This window comes from Lactuca sativa, chromosome 7 (assembly GCF_002870075.4).
Source record: "Lactuca sativa cultivar Salinas chromosome 7, Lsat_Salinas_v11, whole genome shotgun sequence".
Lineage (NCBI taxonomy): Eukaryota > Viridiplantae > Streptophyta > Magnoliopsida > Asterales > Asteraceae > Lactuca > Lactuca sativa.
The window spans coordinates 167,981,162-167,988,578 of record NC_056629.2 but is presented as its reverse complement, the minus strand read 5'-3'; positions in this window follow the sequence as shown (position 1 = coordinate 167,988,578).

The window sequence follows — 7,417 nt, the reverse complement described above, 5'->3', positions numbered from 1 at the left end:
ATATGATCACTTATTTAAAATGGAGCATCTCATTTTGACAGAGGATTTTAAGAGCTACGATTGCTAGTCGGTGTTTTAAGTCGTACTTGTAGTTATAGTTATTAGACTTGTCCAAGTGGGAGACTGTTAGATTTAGTGTCTAAGCCCATAACTATAATTGGTATGTACTTGACCCGAGAGTGGTATGGTCTATTTGGGTTGCATGGCACTGGAGCAATTTGTAAGGATGGACTTATGAGCAGAGGACATTTATGATTTATTAATATATTATAAGTTCTAATATATTAATATGAAATCATATTATTTAATTGGTATTGATCAAGAATTAGTTTGGAATTAATTTTGTGATCAAAAGAGACTTATTAAATAAATGAGGATTGATTGTGTACATCATTCATTCTTATATAGTGGGCTTATGATCCATATTCCTTATGTTGGGCTAAACCCATGTGGTAACCCATGATTCTCCATGGAGGTTAAAACCCATGGAGCATGGGGAATGTGGAAAGTCATGGCTATTAAGGCTTACATGTTGTAACCCTAATTCCACCACACTATATAAGAAGCCCCTAGGCTACCAAAATTTGCACCCTAGTGTTCTTAGAGAGCTATAGCCGATTTTGAGTGCAAGTAATCGTCTCTCAAGTTCTTCCAATTGTTGGTGGTGTTGTGTGAAGCATTTGAGGCATCACACTTGGGGTGCTAGGCTCTTAAATGCTCAAGGAATCAAGCTACAAGAAAAAGTATGTCATTCTACTAGATTTTTGTATTACATATACTTCATAGTATGCTAGTTAGGATGAAACCTTGAAAAAAATGAAAGTTTGCATGTATAATAGAGAAAACATAGATCCAAGGTTTCTAGGGTTTAGGAGTGTTAGAATGCTCAAAACCCTTTAGAAAGGTATGGTAAACTTAACACATAGTGCGAGTAGTGTAGTCATTAACTCACTAAGTTATATTAGTTTATAAATTATAAACTATTAGTGTGACGCATAAGGAGCTCGGCCTAGCTATGATTACCCTAGTTTCATCTGTAACGGTTGGTTTTCTCCTGGATTGCCCTAAACTAGACCCAAATGTCTGAGCGGGCAATCCAGTTTGTTTCCTGATAGGGTAAGATTCATTAACGATCTATCTAGTGCCTTTCTCTTCGTCCTATCCTTTCTCGGAATCCTCCTCATGAACCCTCTTTTGGTTCCTCCTCAACTCCTCTGTTGGCTGTGGTAGTGGGTTACGATGTCTAGATATATCATTTGTGCGAGAATAAGAGTATCTAAAGAATCTATAAGATTAATAAAAGTATCTCTATTGAAATTTTTATGATGATCCTTATCGGGTCTTCCTATAATCATGTAGTGTATATAGATTATATATAACCAAGATCAAATAGACCTTCGAATAAGTGATCCTACTCTAAGACCACAACTAAAAAAGGAACAAGAAGTAGAGCGAGAATCACGAATTCTAAGTCTATAAAATCTCAACTATATATAACATTTACGTATAAACTCAATAATTATAGACATACTATAAAGGGTATTTTAGTTTTCACATATGTTATTTATAGTGCCTAAAATATTCCTATAAAATTTTAATTGTATGTTTGATTCTAGAGCTTCTTGGTATATGAAATTGATAAGTTTTTAGACTTGTTGTTAATGTATGGTATCATAAAATACTCGTATAGTATTTTAAACTCTATGTTTGGTTCTAGTATTCCTTTATATATAGAGTTGGTAAGTTTTAGACTTGTTGCAACACCACTATCACTCCAAAACACATGTTGGGCGTATCTCAAATAAATATAGTTGACCAAGCTATATTTATCTCAGATATGATTACATAACTGTTTAGGTTTGACTGTAGTGTTCAACATCTAAATAATTTTGTTTTGTTCTTCTTGTGATAGTTGTTCTAGTATGTGTATATGCCTATATGTATAGTTTTATAAAAATATTAATATATATTAAAAATATAATTCTTGGCCAGAGCGTTTTTATATCCCATTGTGTTTATAGTTGTATATCTTTTATTGGTTGATATATTTAGTTCACTATAAACAATGCTCTGATACCAATCTGTCACACCCCCAAACCGGAACGGCGAAAACATTCGAGGGTGGATGACGTCATGTACAATATCATAACAATTGTATAATAAAAGCAACACCAACCATTGTATTGATAACATAGTATTTACATTATGTTCAAAATATTACTTGTCTAACATTCAAACTATAGCAAAAAGATAAGACATAATACTACTATGCTCTGTCTTCGTAACGCCTGAGAGGATACCTGTCTACTAAGTTTCCTGAGAATACAAATGGTTTGAAAAAGTGTCAACATTAAGATTGGTGAGTTCATAAGCATTTTTGTTGTAGAAAGTATATTCCTTGTTCTTTGAAAATGTTAATGTATTATTCCAGAAAATCCAATATTTCCTTTGTAAATAAAAGTTGAATCTTTTGTAAATATGTTCTTAGTTGCACCCACTCTACTTTAAAGCATTGTTTTCGGTAAGTAATCATTTTTATTTTCAGGAAGTTTAATTGTAAATTGTTTGCTTGTAAAATAATGATGTTTATCCTGGAAAATCCTATATTTTCCATAAAGATGGTTTGTAGTTTTAAACTTTCCGAGACCAAAAAGTACAAGTATAAATGTCATACTTAGTTTTATGATACTTAGCCTTATTTATAAGTAAAACTAGTTGAGGATGTGTTTGCCCTGTAACTAGATGAGATGTTAATACTCTCCAAGACTGTTTTAAAAGTATATTAATACGTAAATGTGTCGTTGTTTTCTCCATGTTGGTTCTTATAACCATACTTGATGACCTAGGATGGCCTGAAACGACGTTTTTTAGGCGTCGGAATCATTATGACATTTGTCACCCCAGGCCTGCTGGCCTAACTGTAGCTAACAGTTAAGGTACGGGATTGTCAGTCCCGTATATATCTATACACAAATTCACACTCTCCCTACAAGAGACTCTGGTTATAAGTCAGGACTTGGTTGGTACTTAGATAAGTATGTGAAGGCGTCTCACAATTTGCTTCAATGAGTTTACGAGTAATAAGTGAAAACCTTTATTCAATAACATGTAACTTTGTAATATGGTCCATCTCTTCCATAAACTATACCTAAGTTTGTTTCCGTGTCATAATCCGAGCTTTGTAAAATAGTTCATTTGTTCCATAAACTATACATATTATAGTTTATAAGTTTGTAAATTTAACAATAACTATATTTTGCGTATTTAATAAATTTCACGTTTAAATGCATATTAACAGTAAGAAAAACATAATAAGAAATTTTTATTTTTAAACACAAGATTTCTTGTGTTTTACTTATATCCTCCCCCCCCCCCCCCCCCCTAAAAACATTGAAAAAGCTTGGAAAAATACGGGGGTATGAACTCACCTTGAATGTGTGTGCTCGGTTGAGTCGCGAAGTGCTAACGATGATCATCGGATTAGAATACGTGAAGTAGTCGTATCCTAATAATATTTATAAACGATATCGCATTTAAATTAATAAGATTTTAATTTAAATAATAAATTAAGTATTGGTTTAAATAATAATCAAAGTGTTACATAACACCTTAATTATGTAAGAAATACATACAAAAGCCTTTGGAAGTATTTGGAATAGTTATAGACGTTTTCGGTATGAAAGTGGGTCCAAAAGGAGAGTTTTCGGTACTGACCGAAATAAGTCTTCGGTTAGGGAAAGGTTCTCGGTCAGGAAAGATTTCGGTCCAATGGTTCTCGGTCCAGATGTTTTTCGGTCAGCTTGAATATTTGAAGATTGTTCTTGGTATTCTTTGTGTTTTTGGTGAAAATTATGAAGATTTGAAGGATTTTGCTTGAAGATTTGGAGATTCTTGTATGATACTTGAGAGCTAAATGGGTGTGTTTTCAGTTGGACACGTGAGAAATGTCTTATGTTTTCGAGTTAAGTCATATATATGGGGAGGGTTCTCGGTCGGAACAAAGTTTTTGGTCTGGGGAGTTCTCGGTGGGGTTTGCGGTCTGAAGGTTTTCGGCCGAAAAGGGTTTTCGGTGCGATGGTTCTTGGTTCCAAAATAGAAAAGTTCTGATTTTTACATTAAAACACTTATATAAAAACATCATTTATATATTTTAAATGATATTTTAACCCTTATGAACTTAACGAAATAAACAAAACTTGAATTTTATTTTAGAGGCTTTGACTTTTATTGACTTGAAAATAACGGGTTGTTGCATCCAACAAGCCCAAAACACCTAGGCCCAAAGAATAGCCTAAACCGAGGATCCAAGATTGTGAAACCTACTGACTAAGTACGTGGGGCGTAAACAACACATACGCCCAATGTGCATGCATTAGGGCTTATACGCCCAACGTACCCTCGCATTCATCCATCTTTAATTTTTCAGCTCTTAAACCCTTAAGACATTGCTCCAAGACTTAGATTTGAATTCCTTCAGCTGGATAATCACGTAAAGTTGCTAACTTTACGTTCATGCGTGGCTAAATGGAGCTCTTAAAGCTCAAAAGGACTTAATAGGTGATTTAATACATGCATGTGACCAAAAACCCCATGAGGCTTGCACCTTTATGCTTAAGGACGTCATATCATGCTCAGAGTCGTGATTCTGGATCTATAAACTTCACACCAATCAATGCAACTTCAGTTATCTTCAATCCCTTTAAGTTGAGCAAAAAATAACACCAAATACTCCTTAAGAGTGCAAAAACACCAACCACGGAGGTTTAAGGGCGATTTTAGGGTTTCAAAGATATGGGGGTTGGTACAGAGGCCTTCCCTAGGGACTTAAGGTGATTATATAGGGTACAACACCCTAAAATTAGGCTATCATAATAACCGAGTACGCTAAGTGTAACCCTCGTACGTCCAGCATATGAGGACTCGCATCCTCAATTAGCTCCACCCTAGTACGCTAAGCGTACGATGTGGTACGCCGCTCGTATTGGCTTCTCATCTAGTATGTTAAGTGTACCATGTGGTAGGCCCCGCATACTACACAAAGGACCAAAATGAAATAATTAAATATAATATGGGAATTAAGAAACATGCCAAAAAATCCAAGTGTTACAAAAACACTACAAACGTTGTGCATAAAGGTGGTTAACGAATTACATGTTGAAAATCGAGATCAAAAGCTAAAAAGAATCAAAGAAATACGAGTTCGAGAAACCGATAAATAAAGACCAAAAGATTATTAATTAACTCTAATGTTTAATTAAAATATAATTCTTGGGAAATAATTTTATTAGTTACTTTCTAGCAAATTAATTTGATTAAATATCATGGTTAATTAGTTAAAGAAAATCTATCTATTCTAATTAAAGAATTAAATTTTGCCACATGGTATCTCCTCCGATGAATTTTCTATCAAAGTTAATTATTATTTTATCATTCACCTTTAATAATATAAATCTTATAAAACAAATTCAGGAATAAATAATGAATAAAATAAATCAAAGTTAAATTACTATTTTGTAACGTTCCAAAAATTTAAAACCAAAAATTTCGTTTTCATAATAACAAAACCATCAACCAAACATGTTCATAAAACCATAAAGGAAAATTAGATTATGTCAATCAATCATCCCAATACATCCAAAATCAAATAAGACAGAAATCATGGTGCATGTGATGCGATCACCCCGAGCTCTTCCCATTCGATCAAGAAGTACATGAAAAATAAACTAAAAATCGTAAGCATGAATCTTAGTTATTTCTCCAAAATACCTCACACCATACATATAAAACATAAAATGGCCCATGCCCAAAAACCATCGGGCCCCCGCCTGGCATCGGGCCCCATCCTACATCGAGCCGTGCTCGGAATAGATCTGTCTGTATCATGTGATGGACCCCGCGCAACTCACTCATCAGGTCCCGCCTAGCATCATGGCCCGCCCGACATACATACAATATATACACACATGTAATGTCACACACACAATTAGCATACCGGTAACAATAATCCATAGGTCGGTATTGGTGCCTATGACCCGCTAAGCAATGGGAGGAAACTCATCTCAACTGCTGAAAAATCACATAAATGCTCGGACTATTGATTTGGGAAATCTCCGCACCCCAAAAGCTTTCCAAGTTGGTGATGGTTCTGGATCCACAAGCTTCAACTACACCAATGCAACTTCTGTGAGCACTTCTTCCTGAAATACGAATGTTACAATTCTTCCCCACTTGAATCAGACTTCGTCCTCGAAGTCTGTCAGTGCAAAGAAATTCGGATAATGATCCCTCATCTCGTCCTAAGGTTCCCACGTCCATTCAGAACCCTTGCGGTACTTCCATTGCACCTTTACCAGAACCACCGTCTTGTTTTGCAGAGCCCTCATCTTCTTGTCAAGGATGGCAATCGACCTCTCAATATAATTCAGGAGATCATCCACCTGAATAACCTCTAATGGAACCACTGCAGAATCATCAACCAAACATTTCCACAGTCGAGAAACATGAAATGTGTTATGGATCAGACTGAGCTCCTCGGGTTGTTTCATGTGATATAATCAAATCCACTAAACATCATAATCTGCATATCTCTTCCTTGTCTCCACTTACCAGATCATACTTAGAGGCTATTGAGGATCCTTATCGGCTTCAGGCTATGAATGATGATTATAGTGCTCTAATTTCAAATTGGACTTGGTCCTTAGTACCCCCGACCTCCTAGGATCAATATTGTATAGTTTATGTGGATTTTTCATCACAAATTTCATACATATTCCTCTCTCTCTCTCTTTCTCTCTCTCTCTCTCTCTCTCTCTCTCTCGCTCGCTCGCTATAAGGCATGCCTCGTAGCAAACAGTCGCAATCGACAACATAATATATATTATGATGAGATTTTTAGTCTGATTGTCAAACTGGCCACAATACATATATTTCGTAGTATTGTTGTATCTCAAGATTGGCATATTTACTAGTTAGATGTGAAGAATGCGTTTCTTTACGGGAATGTTCTGGAGAATGTTTACATGGATCAACATCTAGGGTTCCATAATCCATGATTTTCGAATTATTTGTGCTATCTTAAGAGATCTTTATATGGTCTCAAACAGGCACCACATGCTTTGTTCCATTAATTCGCCTAATATGCCATCACTATTGGTTTTCAAAACAATCGTACTAGCCGTTCACTTTTTATTCTTCAGACTCCTTGTGCCACAACTTATCTATTACTTTATGTTAAACGCATTTTCCTCACTACCTCTTCCCTTGACATGCTTCGACAGATTCTCAGCTTAGCCGTGAGTTTTGCATGACATATCTTGGAGCTCTAAATTACTTTTTTAGGTATCGTCACAGTTCGCTCCTCTTCTTACATGTGAAGAATGCGTTTCTTTACGGGAACCTTCTGGAGAATTTTTACATG